Raw genomic sequence first — 19,250 nt, forward strand, 5'->3', positions numbered from 1 at the left:
GCCCTGTGAATAGACAGAGGTTCCTCTTGTAAATCTGAAGACTGGAGAGTGAGCAGCCCTGTGGTTTTCCCATTGATTTGTTTGCAGCAGCTGAAAGCAAATTTATCTTCTCCCACTCAGACAGCAAGGGTGCTTCACCTGCTCTTTAATACATCATTTTTATTCTGAGCTAAATCATACACAAGGCGAAAGATTCGTGGATCCCCCCATTGTTGGCTAGGGAGCAGTTGTTTCTCCCTGCTTTGGCCTGACAGATAACTCTGAAGAAGGGGTTCGGAGCACTAGCTTCCTTCTCTGGCTTCATGTGCCCCGCCCCCAGTCACCTCACTAAAACTGCTGTCAAGGAGGTGTCACATGGCTCCTCAGAGTTAGCACAGTGTAAATGCCAGGCTGGTACAGTTCTCAGAATGAGCACCCTTCCAGTCCTCATCCCGTCTTTCTGATAACTTTCTTAGGCAAGCTCAGCACATCCTAGAAGCAGCTACCTCCTCATGTTCAGTGTAATGCCCTCCCATTGCTGGACTGAAGCCTGCCTGGAACGGGTTATTTGCATTTAAAACAATGACAAACAGTGAGGCCCACACCACTGTGAATCAAATATAAACACAGATAGGAGTAGCGTGTTTCCTTAGTTCAACACCTAGAATCCACAAGCTGTCCCTTCCCAGGGTCCTCACTCCCAAGTCCTATCACATGGGTGAGGAGGTTAGGTAACTAGAAGTCGCATGTTTGGTAATGGGTAACATAGAACTCTGCTCCTCTGATGTTGGGCCACCTTCCCATTCACTTCCTTTTCCACGTAGGGCTCAGTATCCCAGGACAGTTATGAAGGAAAAGCTCCCAAGCAGACCAGGAGGCATTCCTAGAAGTCCATGCCCTTTGAGAGACAGAGACGAGCAAGGAAAGATGGATCATCCTGCCTCAGGGAGTCCTCGCCCAAAGCTGTCAGTGTTCAGTGGATGGAGAAGGCAGTCTCATCCAAGATAAGGCACTCCATTCAAAAGGAGCCAGAAGTGGGAATCATAGGGGGGCAATAGCCCTGAAAGTGCCATTCTGGGGTCCTCCCATTGCCCTTCATTTGCCCTTCACCCTGCACTGAGGAGGCTGCTCCATGAAGGGCCAGCTCCTGGTTTCCAGCAGCTGCAGCAGCCTGCTTCCTTCCTCTTCCAAGCCAAAGAGCTATTATTTGTTTGTGGTTGTGTGTTGCTGCTATTTGAGATGGGGCCTCACCACACTGACTAGTCTGATCTTGAACTCCTGGCTTCAAGAAATCCACCCACCTCCTCCTACTCTTCCTCCTCCTTCTCCTCCTCCTCTCCCTCCTCTTCCTCCTAAGAGGATGAAACTCAGTCTTAAAGAAGTAAGGAAATGTCACCTGATTCATCAGATTTCCTCATCACTGGATCATCAACATGAGCGTCACAAATGCTGGATTGCCTGACAAAAGGAACCCAAGAGATGATGTATTTGGGCTCTAGGTCCATTGTGGTAGAGAAAGATATAAACAGGCAACTCCACCCAGTGTCAGGAGCTTACAGCTGGCAGCCAACCGTGAGACAAGAACTAGGACCAGAAAGACAGCCAGGCTATGGTATTCTAGACCTGTCCCTAGGGTGCCACAGCTGCCACTCAAACCCCATCTCCAAGCAGTGCCACCACCAGGGGACCAAGTACTCAAGCAAAGGAGTCTGTAAGAGACATTTCACACTCAAAGCGTAGCATCCTGCCCTACCCCGTTCTATATAAGCCATCTCATAATGTAAAATTCATTCAAACTTCAAAAGTCCCCATAGTCTTAGAGTTCTAACACTAAATTCAAAGTTTCTTCTACAACTCATACAATCTCTTAACCATGAGTCCCTGTAATAGCAAAAGCCAGGTAACATGTCTTGAATATACAATGGTGTGGAATAAACATTCCCATTAGGGTAGAAGGGCTCAAGGCAAGACCAAAACCCAGCAGGGCAAAGCCAAATCCTGTAGCTTCATATCTATCCCCCTCAGGTAAGCCCACCCATAAAGTCTTGTCACCTGTAACACATGTAGTCTCTTTGGTTTCTGGTTTCACTCAGTACCTGTAGCTTTTCTTTCTTTCTTTTATTTTATGTATATGGGTATTTTGTCTATATGTGTACCTAGTACATGGCTGGTACCATCGATCACCGGGAGCTGGAGTTACATTTGTACATTTGCAGCTATGTGGGTGCTGGCAATTGAACCTGGGTCCTTGGTACGGGAGCGGCCAGTGCCCTTAACCACTGAACTTTCTCTCCAGCCCTGCCTGTAGCTCTTAACAGATGGTCCCTTTTCCTGGCATGTAGAACATCCCCAGGTCTCTGTTGCAAATTTGGCTTCATCCTCACAATTCCACACTCAGAATGTGGTGTCCCTCTACATTGCTTGTCCTTCATAATTGTTCTCTGGAACATTGGTGTGAGTCTCCATGACCCCCTCAGCTCTTGACATTGGTGCGAGTTTCCTTGACCCCTCAGCTCTTGACATTGGTGCGAGTCTCCATGACCCCGCAGCTCTTGAATCTTGAACATTGCATGTTCAAGCCAGAACAATTTGGACAAAGTCAAATTCTGCCAAAAAAAAAAAAAAAAAAAAAAAACAACTCAAAATGAAGCCTGACTCCCTTAGACCTTTGGCTGCAGTGGGCCCAAGGGCCTGGATGACTAAACCTGAGAAAACATTTGCCTAGGCAATCGTGTTGGAGGAGGGTACCCTGGAGACTTTATCTTCTGGCTTTGAGACAGGGTTTCTCTGTGTTAGCAACCCTAACTGTCCTGGAACTTGATTTGCAGACCAGGGTGACCTTGAACTCACAGAGATCCACCTGCCTCTGCCTCCTCTATGCAGGGATTAGAGCAGTGTGTTAACACACCTGGCTGGCTTTATTTCTTAAGTGCTTTCTTCTCTTTTTCTTTTTCTTTTTTTTCTTTCTTTCTTTCTTTCTTTCTTTCTTTTTTTTTTTTTTTTTTTTTTTGGTTTTTCAAGACAGGATTTCTCTCTGTGTGTAGTGTTAGCTGTCCTGGTACTCATTCTGTAGATCAGGCTAGCCTCCAACTCAAAGATCAGCTCACCTCTGCCAACCAAGTACTGGAATTCAAGCTGTGTATCATCACCCCCATCCCCAGACACTCATCAGTGAGGAAAGGCACCTACTCAGGCAGACTCACCCCGTCTTTTGGTGGTTGTTCCTAAGATAGCATTAGTTATCCTGAGTAGCTGCACAAGACAGTGTTTGTTGACCATGTAACCAAGACTTAACCCTACGCTCTTGTAATGTGTGGGCATTCCCCCAGGAGACTCAAGTCTTGCTCCTTTCTCTAGCTCAGGATGACCTTCAACCATCCTCCCCCTTCTTCCCACGTTCTAGTGTGTGAGTATGTGTGTATAATCAACTATGTTCCCCCTTCTGTCCATCTGTCTTGTGTCAGTTTAATTTGTAACCCAGCCAAGAATCTAGATGTGAAGGGAAGACACTTTTCACCCCGTTATGCTTTCAATCCAAGGCTGATTCAGAGGAAGTCCCAGAACTGACTGTCCCCCCACGCAGGGCAGGAGGTCTAGCCCAGTTCCCATCAGCCACTAGATTTGAACTCAGAAAACAAGGCAGGCCAGAGCAGCAAGCAAACACTTGACAGATCTGGGCTTAGTTTCCAGAGGACGAGTGAAAAACCACACTGTCTCAAATATGATGATGGAGAAAATTGTCACACAGATCTGCACAGTTCAACAGCAGCCAGGCAATGGAGCCACAGGGTAGCAACGTCATTCTCCTGGATGCTGTTGTAGAGCAGTGGTTCTCAACCTGTGGGTCACAACCCCCACCAGAGTCACACATCAGATATCCTGCTTATCACATATTTACATTACAACTTGCAACAGTACCAAAGTTACAGTTATGAAGCAACAAAAATAACTTTTTGGTTAGGGGTCACCACACCATGAGGAACTGTATTACAGAGTTGCAGCATCAGGAAAGTTGAGAACCTCTGTCCTAGAACAATAAACAGTTCTGAAACAAAGTGCATGGTTAGAAGACACAGAGATCAACCAGGGCTACCAGACTATGAATAGGAAACTAAACCAGAAAACAGAGTTAGATGATCCCATGGGACCTGGGCTCAAAGTCTGCTACTGATAGCTCTGCAACTGAAAAAAGTAGAGAAGGGGCACCAGCAGCCCTGATTCATCAGGGCCACTAATTTCTTGGAGGCCCGGAGATCCGTCATGCACACAAAGTAAACATGGTCTGGTATGTGTACATTTGGAAGACTCTTTATATAAACAGGTTCACAAATTGGAGGAAAACAATCCTCTGTAGACCAATAGTCTGATTTGGGGTTTAGAAACTACAGTCACTAAAAATACACACTAGGACATACTTTATATTTTTAATGCAAATATTTACATTCCAAACAAAGGAGACTGGAACCCTAAGACAAGCTATATGTTCCAGGCACACAAAATGCTAACGGCCCCTGGCTCTTGCCCGAGCACATGACTCCTGTTTATATTCTTGGAGCAGCAACCAAATTCCCATAACATTCTCCCCACGATTCTCAAGTCACATTTTAAAAAGCTGTAATTGCTTTTACATTAACACCTCAAATGTGATACCAGGAGTCCAGGGTCATTACACCAGGCTCTTCTAGAAGGTCAACGAATGTCAACTCCTGGGTCATTGTACCAAGTCCAAAATCCCTATCTTCCAAGTATACACAAGCATCCCCAGGAGACCAGCTCTCAGGTGAGTCTTTGTAAATTGATGCATGAACTTAATACATAGTGATCAGTCTCAACAAGGAGTAGGGTCCAATGACAAGAAATTGACAAGGGCCCAGGCCCTCTTCTCTCTATCAAGGGGCTCAATAGGCCAGGTAAGCAGACGTTACCTAGAAAACCAGAACATAGCACACACAGAAAGGGTTCAAATCTGAGAAATACAAGAGTGGAACTACAGAAGCTCAGAGGAAAGATGCTGTATGTGGCGGGGTTAAGGGGGAACATGCGAGATGGCAGCAGCGCCTGCCCAGACTTCCTAGTGGGAGTGATCCTAAGTGAGGGTCAGGACACAAGGAAGAATGAGCAGATGCAAGACTTCCCTTCTCAGTGCCTAGGAGACCTGAGTATAGCTAAGTCTAGGCTGGCTGGTCAGGGAACTTAGCACAAAGACAGAACTCTACCTGGTAAGAGCGTAAGCCAATAGCAGGCACACCGTATGCCAAGTGTCCCAGCATAACACGTAAGTGCAGCAGTTTGAGATCAACCTCAGCTACATAGCAAGACAAAACGGAGGAAGGAGGTGGGGGAGAACTCCACTGCCAGTTGAGAGACACCCCCCCCCCAAAAAAAAAAGAAAAAGAAAAAGAAAAGGACCCTGGCTAGCAGTCAGCCATTACCTCCATTCAAGTGAACTGCATTCCTCTTTGAACGCAGCCTGGAATCTAAATAGAGTCACTCCCTGGAATGACAAACCAGGTAGTCTCCCATAGCAAGTACCAACACAGAATCGATGTATCACATGCACACTTGGGCCATCCTGTCCACTGCATCCCCAAGAGAGGACAGGGACCAACCCTTTATCATGGGCCAGACACTGTGCCCAACACTTTGCTTCCAGACAGAGGAAGAAAGCAACACGTATCACCCCTCCAGTGTCTACGCCAGGTAGTATCTATACAGTCCTGGGAATACAGAAGTGAGACATAGACCTTCACTGCTTGCCTTTTCGTCAGCAGACACTTCTGCTGCCTCCAGCAAGGAGGAAAGGACCTGTCCAGGAGGGGGAAAGCCCACTCCCACCCACCCAATGGTGTGCAGACTTGCTGAGTTAGTCAAAGCATCTCATGGTATACCTTATCCATCATACTGCCTCACCAGACTTGCCAACCTCAGCTTCCGATAAGAACAAAAGTCACATTTGATCTCCACCAGAAAAGTAGCTGGATGTCGGGAGTATCCCTGAACCCGAACTTGTACTATTTATAATAAACCACTATACAGGCAGAGGTTGTTAGCTTAGGTGTTTAGATGAGGAGACTATGATACATTAAGCCTTGCTGCCAGGGTCACGGGAATAAGAGGGAAAACACAGCAGGAACTTGAATCAGAATTGCCTTGAAGCCGAGACAGGCTCTGCCTGGGACTTACATGGTTTCTCTGAGTGGCTAGGGTGTCCAAGCCCTGAGCTAGGAGAATGTCTGCACTGTGGCCCTAAACATGCTGACCAGAAGTGCCGGCTACCCTTCTTTGCATTGACTGAGATCATTCATAAGCAGATAATGTGCAGACACGCTTTAAAACCCACGTATCAAGGGTGCAGCCAAACACTGCAAGGATCCTCCCTCTAACCTCTCCTACTCAGTAATGCAGGTTGGATTATGTGCTGCCGGAGCCATGGGCCCAGTACCCGAAGGGAAGCGAGCACAGAAAAGCATGTCTTCCTCCTAGGTGGCCGTCACACTATCTTTTTGACCACAAAGAACAAAACAGCCCAGCAGGCACATATTCCATTTCCAGAGAAAATGTGAAACCATCGGCCCCAGAACACTGTAAGGAAAACAGAATTGTGCCCAGCCTGTATCTAATTATCTGTTCATGTTGGGGTATTTTCCAGACACCTGGGTGACTAGGCTGCCTGCTTCAGTGTTCCTACCACAAACACAATTCTGTACAGTACCCAAGTTTTCTTTCTTTCTTTCTTTCTTTCTTTCTTTCTTTCTTTCTTTCTTTCTTCCCTTCCCTTCCCTTCCTTCCTTCCTTCCTTCCTTCTTTCTTTCTTTCTTTCTCTCTCTCTCTTTTTCTCTCTTTCTTTCTCTCTTTCTTTCTTTCTTTCTTTCTCTCTCTCTCTTTTTCTCTCTTTCTTTCTCTCTTTCTTTCTCTCTTTCTTTCTTTCTTTCTTTCTTTCTTTCTTTCTTTCTTTCTTTCTTTCTTTCCTTAATGACACCCTCTGCTTTTGAGGACCTGCCAGCCTTACTTTCCTCAGAAAGCTAAAATGCCTGAACTGAGATGAGTTCAAGAGATGTAAAAGAGGTGTCAGGAGCCCGCGCCCCATCCAGGAGCTCCCTGCCCACACCCATTCCCCTTTCAAGCTCAGAGAAGGGCTCAAGATGTGACATTCAAAGGCCAGCTAAACCAGCATTTTTTTTTTCTTGAGAGTGACCTGGTCTCTACCTTGCTTAATATAACAGTGTTAAATAGCACCCACAGGCCCTTTCCCTCTCTGGACAGATGAGAAGATGGTACAGACCAGCTTCAGGAAACATAGCTGGAACAAGGTGACCTCTCTCTGTGTGTCTCTCTCTCTGTCTCTCTCTCAATGCTTTTCTCTTTTTTCGTTGCATATGCTAGGCAAGCCCTCTATCACTGTACTATATTCTCGGCCAAGGCCTCAGAGTAGCCTATATTGGAGGGAGGATATGATGCTCTAGGCCAGTGGTTCTCCACCATCCTAAGGCTGCAACGCTTTAATATAGTGAGTGCCTCATTTGTGGTGAGCCCCAACCATACAGTTATTTTCATTGCTACCTCATAACTGAAACTTTACTACTACTGTTGTGAATTATGATGTAAATGTCTGTTTTCCAGTGATCTTAGGCGACCCCTGTGAAAAGGTCGTTTGACCTCCAAAGGAGTCACAACCCAAGGGTTGAGAAAAGCTGCTCTAAGGAAATATACATATGAGGGGTCCGGGTGGAGGGTGCCATGCAATCTTAGGCCTCAGAGATGTCTCTCCATCTTCAGTCATGAGTTCTATAACCAAAAAAATAAAATAAAAATAAAAAAATACCACAAAAACCCAGTGCTTCCTGAATGCATTGCCAGGCATTGTTCCTGGCACCTGGAAGGGGCTTTGCTCTTTTATAGGACACCTGGGTGACATCATCCCCAAAGCTCCAACCTCCAAGCTACTCACCAGTCTCCCACTGTACTTTCCCAAGGCCCCTCAAAGACGGCTGTCAGCAGCATTATGTAATTCTGACTTGCACAAGTTCTGCCTCGCCCACTAATCTCATCGCTGAGCAGGGACGGCGTGCTGAGAGCTGACTCTCTGCCCCCGTGCACCTGGCCCGGGGCCACACCTAAAGGGAACGCATAAATACTGTACAGAGCTACTGCATATGACAGAGAGGAGGCTCCCCTTTCCCTGGCATCCTAGCAAATTCTGTAAAGGACAGAAATTGCTTCCCACTTGTCAACCCTGAGACAGACAGACACACACATACACAACCACTTATGATCTGCACAGCCTTCTCCTTCTAGGTCCAGGCCTGTCCCCACTCCAGTTCCGTCATCCTTCCTTGCACATATAAATAACCAAAATCATGGTGGGGGTTCCATTGCCCTTCCCCGGACCACTGAAAGAGGCAAAAGGATAGAAACATCTGTGGGACTTGCCTAGCGCAGGGCTAGCTGTGAATGTATAGGGACGCAGCTAATGACAGCTATTATCAAAAACAGCCTTGCTGCTCAGTTCTCGTATTTTAGAAAAACAGTCCCTATTGGCCCACATCGGCACAAGCCCTTTTCTTCCTAGATATTAGGCTGGATAAGCTAAGCATGCACCCGCCACCTCCATGTTCACCTCGGGATGTAGAGAGCCAGATCTTCATGTGTATCATTAGGTCCTAGTGTTTCAGAGGAGAAGCAGTCTCAGGGACCATGCTAGACCCCAATACTTGAGGACTGTGTAAGTTGAAACACCCTGTCTGTACAGTCAACAAGCTAAGAACAAACATGATCTCTTTATTCCCAGCTGGAGGACCAAACTGCCCTTCGAAGTAACTCAATATCTACAGTACCTGAGCCCCCTTACAGCCCAGAAAGAGACGAAGGTTGTTTATTCCCATTGAGTCAACAGTCGCTTCTAAACCCCACACCACTGAGGACACATCTCCTGAGTGACTGCTCAGATGACTGACACCCCCACACCAGCTACAACTCTTGAAAAACATCTCCTCTCTCACACAAATGGTCTTCAAACAATGTCTCTACAAATAGGGGCCAGCTGAAGCTCCAGGAGGAGGAACAGGCGCAAAGTGACAGCTGCCAACTCCAAGGGCTGTCTTTATCTGGGACTTTGTAAGAGACCCAAGCCAGCATAGTGGCCATAAAGAGCTGCAGCCCAGGCTCCTCTCCACCCCCTCAGCCAACCCCCCTCTTGCACGTGCTTTGCCTCACTCTTGCTCCCAGGCCTGCAACTTAAGGATCATTTGTCTGTCCGACACAGGTATGTCTGTCTGTCCCTCTTAAAAGAGGGCAAGCGCTTTGTCTGTCCTATCCCCAAGGTATCCATCCTTAGGCTCAAGGGTGGAATCTATTTGGTATACAAAAAGTTTTATGTCAAGTCTCACTGTCCATTAAGGTGGTGCATGGGTTAGCTATGGACACATGACACACAGCATGTGGGGGGACCTAGGCAAGCCCAATAGGCCCAGGCATGAGAAGTAGCACAAGTAGCACATTAGTCCTTATCTGTACCAGTGTGGGTCTTCTTTAAGTAGCAGCAAGGGGCCAGACGTGGAGCTTTGAACTGGGGAAGAGCATTCACCACCACCACCACCACCACCACCACCCCACCTCCATCATCCTGAGATTCCAGCCCACGCTTCCATATCTAGGGTTAAGAACTGTGTTGAGATTACAAGAGCCGTGAACAACTGGCTAGAGTTGAACAGAGGTTTTCCTTTGTGTTGCTCACCTGCTAAAGGTGTTTCCCTCCTCTTCCCAGCACACACACACACACACACACACACACACACACACACACACACACACATCTCCAACTTGCTATCTCCAGGTTCAAAGCTCCCCAGCTCCCAGGGCCCAACTTGTTAATCTGAGATTACTCCCCAGCTCCTTCTCAAGGTCTGAATAAGCAGAGTCCCTTTGGCTCTGGTCCCAACCTTTCCATCAAGTGTAGCTTCCTCCTGATGCAAGGATTAATCTCTCGGAAATGTGGAAAGCCAGGCCCCTCTTCAGACACAGGGAGGAAAGGATGAAGATGGAAGAATGGCAGGTAACAACACTGGATCTTTGGCTAGGACAGTGATCCAGGTTCTGCATGCATCAAAAAGCAAATGATAACCAGTCTCCTCGGTGCTGTTTCCCTCAGGAGACCCTGAGATAGCTACCTGGGAGCAAGACCTTGGGAGGAAGCCTGGACCCAGAGCTTCACTTCCTGTTCACCTCTGCCCTAGTAGAGAAACAACAATAGCAAGCCACTTCCCCTCCAAACTCCATCTCTTGAGATGACAAAAAGAAAAAAGGAAAATTATCCTCAGTTTTTCTTTAGTTTGGGGGGAGCGGGGGGGAAGCAAACTTATTGGTCAAAACCAACCCAATTATAAACCATTTTTTATTCCCAAGCTACTTTGAACAAAACCATATGTGTGTGTTTGTGGATCAGTCAACAGATCAACTTTGCAAAACCAGTCAATGTCATATTCTGCAGAAGGGAGTCTTGATTTTGCAATGAGACAGCTGACAGGAAAGATCAGTTGGAGAGCAGGGGAGTTCCAAGGGAGACTTTGGGAGAGCTTCTGTACCTCCCGGTTTCCTCTGCCTCACCTTGAGTAGAGGGGACTACAGATGTTCTCAGATGAACTTTTGGGATGCTCACCCTAACCCAGGAAGTGATCCACACCGTCCAGTCAGGAATTGCAGAAAGTGGATGTTCTGAAGACCCAGTCCTCACTTACAGAGGCACCCCACCGGCCCGAACGAAGTAGCAGTTGATAAAAGAGTAACCAGCTCAGAGTCGCTGGCCACAGGCTGTCACAAGGCTTTCCTGAACTTCATTCCTGGAAACTCCATGCCATTAACTTACTCGCCACAGTGAGAGTCCAGCAGATCTATTAGAAGACTTAGGACAAGGTGCCCCACCCCCACTCCCACCCCCAGGTTCCAACCCGGACAAAGCGCGCTTACTAGAGGTGCCCACGTCCAGCCACCAGTAGCCTAGCAGTAAGCAAACCAGCCCTAGCATTGGGTTGCTCGCTCTAGCGGATCCAGACAGGCAGGCAGGCAGGCAACGTGGACACTCGACCACGGTGGGGCAGTCAAAACGAGGGTGCGCGGGACCTCGGAGTCCTAAACGTGAACACAAATGAGCGCAAGCCGGCCAATCGATTCGCCAGAAGGAGAAAGAAGGCGCTTCCCCTGCTCTCCATTCATTCCCTGCACAGTCTGGCTCCCCTCGCCCTGCCGCCATCCAGGATCCCCCGGGCTCCACATGGGCAAGTGCGCCAAGACCCGCTACCAGACACAACGCCCGCTTCCACTCCATTGGAGCACACAGCCCCACGGACTAGCACGCTATCAACATCCTCAGCGTCGCTCCTCGCGTCCGGGCCCCTGCCTTCTCGGCTTCCACCATCACCACCCGCCACCGCCGCCCCCACGGCTTAGCTCAGAGCTGCCTCGTTCTGCTCTCTGCTCCCCAGCTGGCGGGAGACACAGCTGAGACTCCCTAGTCAGGCCGCTTCGGGGACTAGGGTACAGCGACGATGGGAAAAGCGGCGAGTAAAAAAAGTTGAGACTGATCCCTCGGTTCCTCCCAGGCCTGTCCCCACGGTGTCTCCTCGGGAATCTTGCTCCCACAGACGCTGACGCCTGGGGCTGTTCCCCGAGACCCACACGAGCCTTCCCACCCAGAGCGGCAGTGCGGCTAGAGCCCGGATTCCCGAGGCGGCTCCGATTGGTACCCAGAGACAGTGGCAGATGCCCACGTACCTGCCCCAGGCTACGCCTGGAAACTTCCCCTAAAGTGTGCGGGGGAGGGGCAGTGAACACGACTAGGGGAATCCCGGTCCCCAGCTCTGCCTGTGGAGAGCTCGCTCCAGAAAATCGCCGATCTGTCTATTCATTGGCCTTATATCAGTCGTCCTTCCCTCTCAGTTCCTGGCCGACCCAGGGTCGCGCGAATTCTGACTCCTTGGGGCGGTTCTGCGGGACAGCTAGCCGGTGCGTGCCCCGCGGCGTGCGTCCTCCGCCGGCCTCCAGCTGTCCACAGCGCCACCACGCCAGCACCCGGTCCTCTGTCTTGGAGCTCGGACCACATTCGCTCTGTCTAGGGAGGGGGCGTGTGAGCCCCGGCTCCGCCACCGGTAGTCCTTCCCGCAGGGTCCCCAGGCGTGCTGGGCACCTAGAGCACGGCCAGGACCGCGCAGCGAAAAGGACGCCTCCTACAGGGGACCGTGCCTGTAGCGAGGAGGCCTGACCGAGGGGTGCGGGCCCAAACCTGCCGGAGCTCGGCGCGCTCCAAGTTCATTGTCTGCCTGGGCCGCCGCCGCCTCCGCGTCCGGAGCCTCCGCGCAGGGAGTGAAGCTGCACACAGCCCTGGCGGTCCGGACTCCCAGCGCCCATTCCCCGCCAACCTGGGCGAACCCGCAGAGGGGCACCGGGACCCAGAGCCAAACCTCCGCCCGCCGCTACTCGCCACCCCCTGCCCAGTCACCCAGAGCCCAACTTGTACCTGAAAAGCCCAAGACGATCTCGGAAGCCTCTGCAGCTCCGACTCCGCGGGAGCGCGCGCCCAGCCCCGCGCCTAGCACCCCGCACCCAGGGCGCGTCAACCTGACTCCCCGAGCGCTGGGAGGAAAAGTTTGGGAGTGACTTGCAGATGGCGAATGAAACCTCTGAACAGAACCCTCCCCCCGCCCCATGTCGCGCTGACACACATCAGCTCGAGTCTGGAATGCAAGATCAAGGCGTGCGCGCCCTGCTGAGCGGTGGGTTTGGTCCCCGCCCCCTCGCCCAGCAAGTAAATACAGTTTGTGTATTGCGGTGACTCCGACAAGACAAAACCGAAACCTGGTGTGTGTGGCAGTGACCCGGCTACCAGAAACAGTTTTAAGGAACTTGGCAGTCTAGAGACAGCCCATACATTGATATTCAAGGCCACTGACGCGAGTGGTTTCGGCGCCCTCTGTTGTATTTTTGCATTCTACAAAGGCTGCCTAGCTCTTGGGCCCTGTAGGTTTGCTTCTTCTGAGAGGTAAGGTTCTACAGGACCCCGAGTACCACTGCCGCAGTGGCCTACTGGGACTGCTTCAAGGAAAGGCTCCAGTGATCGGCTGTGGGCTGAAGATGAAATCAGTTAACATAAAATATGACACCTTAAACTCTTAAGACTTGTTCGGGACAGCCTTTGGAGCACCAAACCCCAGACTCTGGGGAATAGGATAGAAGCCACAGTCTTGGGTCTGCCCACGTTCCTATGGCCAGAGTCCAGCATCTTCTTTCTTGAAGCAACCGGGAAAATGCTCCCTAACTGTAAAATGCTGGCATATGTGCTAAAGGTGATTCTAGAGAACGGGAGCCCCTTTCAGTCTTGTTTGAGGTTCCCACCTCACCCCCCAAAGTCCTAGAGTTCTGGTTCAGCATCCACGGCGACTGAGTCAGAGGTCACAATCAGAGGGTCACGACTGCAGATAGGAACCCTGGATGACAGGGGAGTTCTTAAAAACCACTGTCTAGCTTCCCAACAAATACTGCCTCTTATATAAAAATCTGCAAAGAAAGATTAATGAAGCAGTGAGACTGCCCTCCCAGTCGGTAGACTGGATTGCTTTTCCCCCCATGTAGACTTGGCTTAGTGATTTGGAGGTCTTTATTATTTTTTTTAAACAAAAACCTTTTTTTTTCTAAAAATACAATGAGCTGGTTTTTGCAGAGTTCACAATTCCCAATAGATAATGATGCCATTTTTCATGGTCTTACACACGTTGTGGCTTTGGGGTTTATTTATTAGCTCCGGAGAAAAGACTGCCTTTCAGTAAGGTTTATATATTCGAGTAATTGCACTGGGACACAGTGCAGGTTGCTGTTTAAGAGGGTGGGTTGTGCAGGCGCCTACAAGCAAAGTCCTGGGCCAGGCAGCTGTCAGACCAGGGCATGCGGCCGGTTTAAGCAAACACAGTGAAGGTTCTTTGGAAACAGCAAGGAGGAAATCCCTTCCTGTAAGAGTGTGTGGAACATGATCCCTGGGCCACACGTATGGGGACTTTCCAATACATGCCCCATTATGGGGATAGCGCTGGGCCCACCCAGATGACTTTCAAATTCAGGTGTCAGAAATCACAGCTGACATGGGAACAAATTGTTTTTAAGTAAAATCCCTGGGCCACTTTGATATGAGTTCCACCAGGACTTTCCAAGGTATTATATATGTTCCTGAGCTTACCTGAAGAAGGGTTTTTTTTTTTTTTTTTAATTTTCCCCCCTCAACATTAACTTCAAAAAATTAGCCTGTTATTCCAAAAAGCTCTGACAACACCCAGTTGCCTCGTGTGAATGAAGACAGGGAGAGAAGAATGGATGGGTAGGTCTGTGAAGACAGCTGGAGCTCAGGCCTTCAGCAATTCCTACGTAAGAGACAAAAGTGGACGGGGGGGGGGGGTGTGCAATAGGGTCCACACCGTTAATTCCAGCACTTTGGAGGCAGAGGCAAGTGGATCTCTGTGAGTGGAGCCTGATCTACAAAGTGAGTTCCAGGACAGCCAAGACTACACACACACAAACAAACAAACAAACAAAACGCCTGAAACAGAGAGAAACAAATACAGAAAGCTTAAGACAATAAGCACACCCATGCCCTCCCCAGACACTCATCCCAGGTTGCCTAGGTTCAGATTCTATCTCCACCACCTACTGAGCACTGCTGAGCAGCTCATGCCATTGAGTTATTGCTCCTAGCTCCTCAGTCTTCCACAGTGGTTACACAAGTACATTTTGTGTCACTATAACAAAATACCTGAAGCTGGGAAGCACTATAAAGAAAAGGGGTTTGCTTACTTCATGTTCCTGGAGGCTCAAGAGTCTATCTGACAGACTCCCAAGGTGGCTCAGTCCATCACACAGCCAGGGGGTGGGGGTGGGGGGAGCACATGTCTCTGTGTGTTCTGGTCTCTCTCTTATAAAGCCACAGGTATCTGATCACAGTACGTCCCACACTTATGACCTTTTTTGATTCTGATTACAGAGCAGAGGCCTCACCTATAGTTGAGTGAAATTTCTACTCTTTAATATCACAATTCGGATTACATTTTACTCTATGCACACTTAGCAGACACACTTCCAAATGCTAACAATGACATACAGCTCCCCAGCCACCACCCCATGGTGTACAGGCTACACCTCTCCACGACTCGACTTTCCACTTGGTTTTTGGGTTGTTTTTTTGTTGTGGTGGTGGTGGTTTTTTGTTTTTGTTTTTGTTTTTTTCTTTTTTTCTTTTTTTGTAATTTGGTTGTTTTGTTTTGTTTGACAATTTTGATATTGAAGAACAACTGAGTCAGAGGTTGCTCTTCCAACTTCTGGCTTGCTCTGTTGTATTTTAGTGGCCCACCTTCTAGAAAGCATATCTTAAAAAGGAGCTTTCTCTTCCAGCAAGGCTCCAGAATGAACACCCATGAAGCAGACCTGAGTTCAGCTTGCACCCTGGAGCCAAGTCACCCCAGCTCCAGATGACTCACACACACCACACACCACACACCACACACACACACACACACACACACACACACACACACACACACACACACGGTAGGGGGAAATGCTAATTTGATGTAAGCTGTTTTGTTGCACAGCATTATTTTGGCAGGAGCTGACTGCTGCATCACAGCAGTGGCAAACATTGGAAACACGCTGAGCATGGAGATGGGAGAGATAACTCAGCAGTTAAGAGTGCTGGCTGTTCTTACAGAGGACCTGGATTTGGTTCTCAGCACCCAGATAATGGCTCACAGCTATCTGTAACAACAATTCCAAGGCATCCCCGTGTCCTCTTCTGGCACAACATTCACACCATGTATGGACATACACAAAGGCAAAATATCCATACATATAAAAAATAAAAATAAATCTAAAAATAGAAAAAATGATAAATGCAATTATCAGGCAACAGGAATCAACATATTAGGTATTATTAATAAATATCATTATTGAAAGTTTTGCATATAGTTGCCACATAATTGATAATGAATTAAATGAGTGACAGTTATAACTTGAATAGAGACTTTCTAAGGGGCAGCACAGGGACCTCAGAGCATTGTAACAAGGACCCCCACCACAGCCCTTACAATCACATCCATTTCATCTGTAAACATCCCCTGAGCACCTACTGTGTGCCACACAATAGGATGAAGAGGGAGTCGTTGAGATAAGGAAGGTCCTAACAGATCTTCAAAGGCCTCATGAGACAAGCAGTACTTTCTCATTCTGCATCCCTAATCCTTTCCAACCATCAACACTGCTCATGCCCACTCTTCCGGCTGGAAGACTGAGGCTCAGAAATCATGCATGCAGAAGCAGACTTAAAGTCATTCCCTGTACCATAAACGTATACTGATGCCAATGACGTACCTCACTCATGCCAAGGCTTAGTAAACACAAGGCCCAGATCCTGCCTCTGCCTGAAAAGGGCGTGGCCCAGGGACCCTAGATATCATGGCCTGGGCTCTTGGATTTGGCAGCCCTGGCTTCAGATTGCTGCAACGACCTGCCTCCCACCCTGTGACTTTGACAAATTTAGACTTCTCAGTAACCCGAAGTGCATTTCAATTTTATAAATTTAGAAATCCTCTGGTTGGGCGGATCCCTCCCGCAGGAATGCATCCATTAAGCGCACTTTAAACCAATTTCGGTATGCTAATCCATCACAAATCGACGTGAAATTTGGGTTCTTGTGAAAATTTCCTACACTCGATCCAAGCCTTCTACAGGATTTAAGATAGTAAGAGGTTCCCTAAAGCAGCAGACTTGACTTGGAATTGAACATTCAGGGAAGAAAGGCCAGAGCTCGTCTTCACCAAACATTCATACTTGCATGAAAGCTGTCTGTTCTATGGGGTGGAGGGGAGGGCAGTTTACTGATTCAAAAACAAACAACAACAAAAAACAGATTGTTGAGATCTCAGGCTCTTTTAGTCTCTCCTGTTACTGCATTCCCAGCCCAGAGCTCAGAATCTGGTGCCGCAGACACACCCTCTAGGTGCTTGGCAAATGGCTCTATTGGAGTCACCTGCTTGATTGTCTGCCAGCCTTTGCCTCCAGTGATTACTCTTGCTTCCTAAAAATCAGATCCTCTCCCCACCAGTGGAACTTGAGGATGCTACAAGTACAAACAGAGCCCCAGGAAAGCCAAATGAGGCTGAGAGCATGGTCTGGGAAGCCAGGGGAGAGCACGTGCCAGATAATTGGCAGCATAAAGAACCCAAGGGTGATAAAAGAGATGTAATGTCACTGTTATCACCACCCAGGACTCTGGTTGCTACTGGTTGTTGAAGGACAGTGCCTATTAACTAGATGTTTTTAGCTGCATAATAGACAGTTTGCCAATAAGATCAAGTTTACAGCCAGGAGCATTTCACTTACTAGCCTCTGCCATAAGAACTACAACCCACACCCAACAACAGGAACAAGATGTAAATTGCAAGTATCATCACTTGCCCTAAATGTGAAATATCTGTACTCTCTAAATAAATTTCTTTTTCCTGGTTGCAGGCTTAATGCAGTCCAAAGGATGCTTGGGAGGATAATGGAACGGCACCCACAGGCAGGTGCCGGGAGCTGACTGTGATGCGTACCTCTCCCCTGCCTCTCCTTGCTGTGGATCCAACTCCCACAACCCCAGTTCTATGATGCTATCAAGTGCACCTGCCTGGATGCCTTCAGGAATCCCACCCATAAGTCTTGACACTGGATTATCCAGGGCCAGTTAGCTGCCATCCAGGTCTCGTGTCTTTGGGGAATTTTAAACTGTTAGAAACCTGAGTCTGGATAGGTTCCATGTCACAGGCTCCCTCAGACCCATGTCCATCCTTCCTTGGAGCTTTAGCTCATTCTCCTGCCAACTATCATTTTCCTCCCTTGGTCCCTACATTCTGATTCTTCCTTCAAATACACCAGGATCTTCCCCAGACATTATCTGGTCCTGTCTGCCTTCTGGTTAAAACATTGGCACTTGTGTCTCAAGCCTCCATAGTACCAACAAGGTCTATATAGCCAGGTATGGGCCAAGGCTCCCACAATGGTGAGCCCTGACTCTCCACTGGTTCTTTCTCACATCCACTCTCATTGATTCAGACAGGACCTCTGTGTCGATGGCATTATGAAAAACCAGAATCCATGTCCAGAAACCATCTTAGATAGATATCAACTGGAGAAAACTCAGCCCTCTTAGAAATCACTCTGATGGTGCCTAGAGAGATGGTTCAGCAGTTATGAGCACTGACTGCTCTTTCAGAGGTCCTGAGTTCAATTCCCAACAACCGCATGGTGGCTCACAACAATCTGTAATGGGATCTGATGCCCTCTTCTGGTGTGTCTGAAGAGAGCTGCAGTGTACTCATATGTATAAAATAAACACATCTAAAGAGAGGGGGGGGTGGAAATCACTCTGATAAATTTAAGACCCAATGTCTGTATAGCCTTGGATGTGGGTGTGTACCTGGGAAGGGAAGCACCCAGATCAAGATCCTTTCCTCTCCTCTACCCCACCAGGGTTTTCTAGATGCATGTAATATGTCAGAGAATGGCTAAAAGCACCTAGGCTCTGGTTTGAACCTCATTTGTCTTGATATCTCTGTGTCTCACATCCTTCCTTGGAAAATAAATGGTAGGACTAGATGGTCTCAAATTGACATCAGAGTCCTTGTGACCCATCCAGAGAAGTGGGACTGGCTCACTCTTTGTGCCAGTCTCCCATGGCTATGTAACAGGCCATCCCAAACTCAGTGATAATGAGCAATACGATGCAACAGCTCACAAAAGTCAAGAAAAGATTGGCACAGAGAGAACCCTTTCTCAGTCAACCATTTCCTCTATACAGGCTGTCCACTGAATGGATGAGGCCCACCAACACTAAAGAAAACAATCACCTGTACTCAGTCCTCTGATTCCAGTGTCCACCTCACAGATACACCCAGCGTACCATCAACATCTCAAGGCTCAGCCCAGTGCCACGGAAGATTGATCATCATAGGGGTCCTTCGTTTTAAAACTTCTGGCCCACTTCCTCTTTTGTATCAGGAAGTAAACCTGTTTGCTCATCTACTTCCTCCTAAGCACAGCCAGGGGCCTCTAGGGCCCCACTCTTACCTCAGAGGCCCCGAGTCAGGAAGAACATGCACAAACTAGGGCTAATGCTGGTTCTTGCCTCCTCTCTTAAAGACTTGGTAAGGAGCTAGCCTGAGCAGAGGTCCCCAACGTCAGCAACTCTGGGTCCTTTAGGTGTT

General features: G+C 48.5%; 1 protein-coding gene and 1 long non-coding RNA gene across 5 annotated transcripts in view; one reads left to right on the top strand and one right to left on the bottom strand.

The window, feature by feature from the left end:
• The window catches only part of Chst15 (carbohydrate sulfotransferase 15), an 87,756-nt gene extending 68,781 nt beyond the window's left edge, over positions 1 to 18,975 (bottom strand). Inside the window, exon 1 of one of the 4 annotated variants that reach the window (XM_017312386.1) lies at positions 18,894 to 18,975. The gene's annotated coding sequence lies outside the window, so the exon portion shown is untranslated. Of the gene's footprint in view, positions 1 to 11,745; positions 12,468 to 12,487; positions 12,940 to 18,893 lie in introns of those variants that run through there. The other 3 variants (XM_006508332.2, NM_029935.6, NM_001360768.1) reach the window with 3 other exon arrangements.
• On the top strand, positions 11,105 to 13,732 carry Gm10584 (predicted gene 10584). Its single transcript, NR_028578.1, has one exon. It is a non-coding gene; the product is annotated as a predicted gene 10584 (long non-coding RNA).
• Positions 18,976 to 19,250: the final 275 nt, after the last annotated feature.

This window comes from Mus musculus, chromosome 7 (genome assembly GCF_000001635.26).
Source record: "Mus musculus strain C57BL/6J chromosome 7, GRCm38.p6 C57BL/6J".
Taxonomy (NCBI): Eukaryota; Metazoa; Chordata; class Mammalia; order Rodentia; family Muridae; genus Mus; species Mus musculus.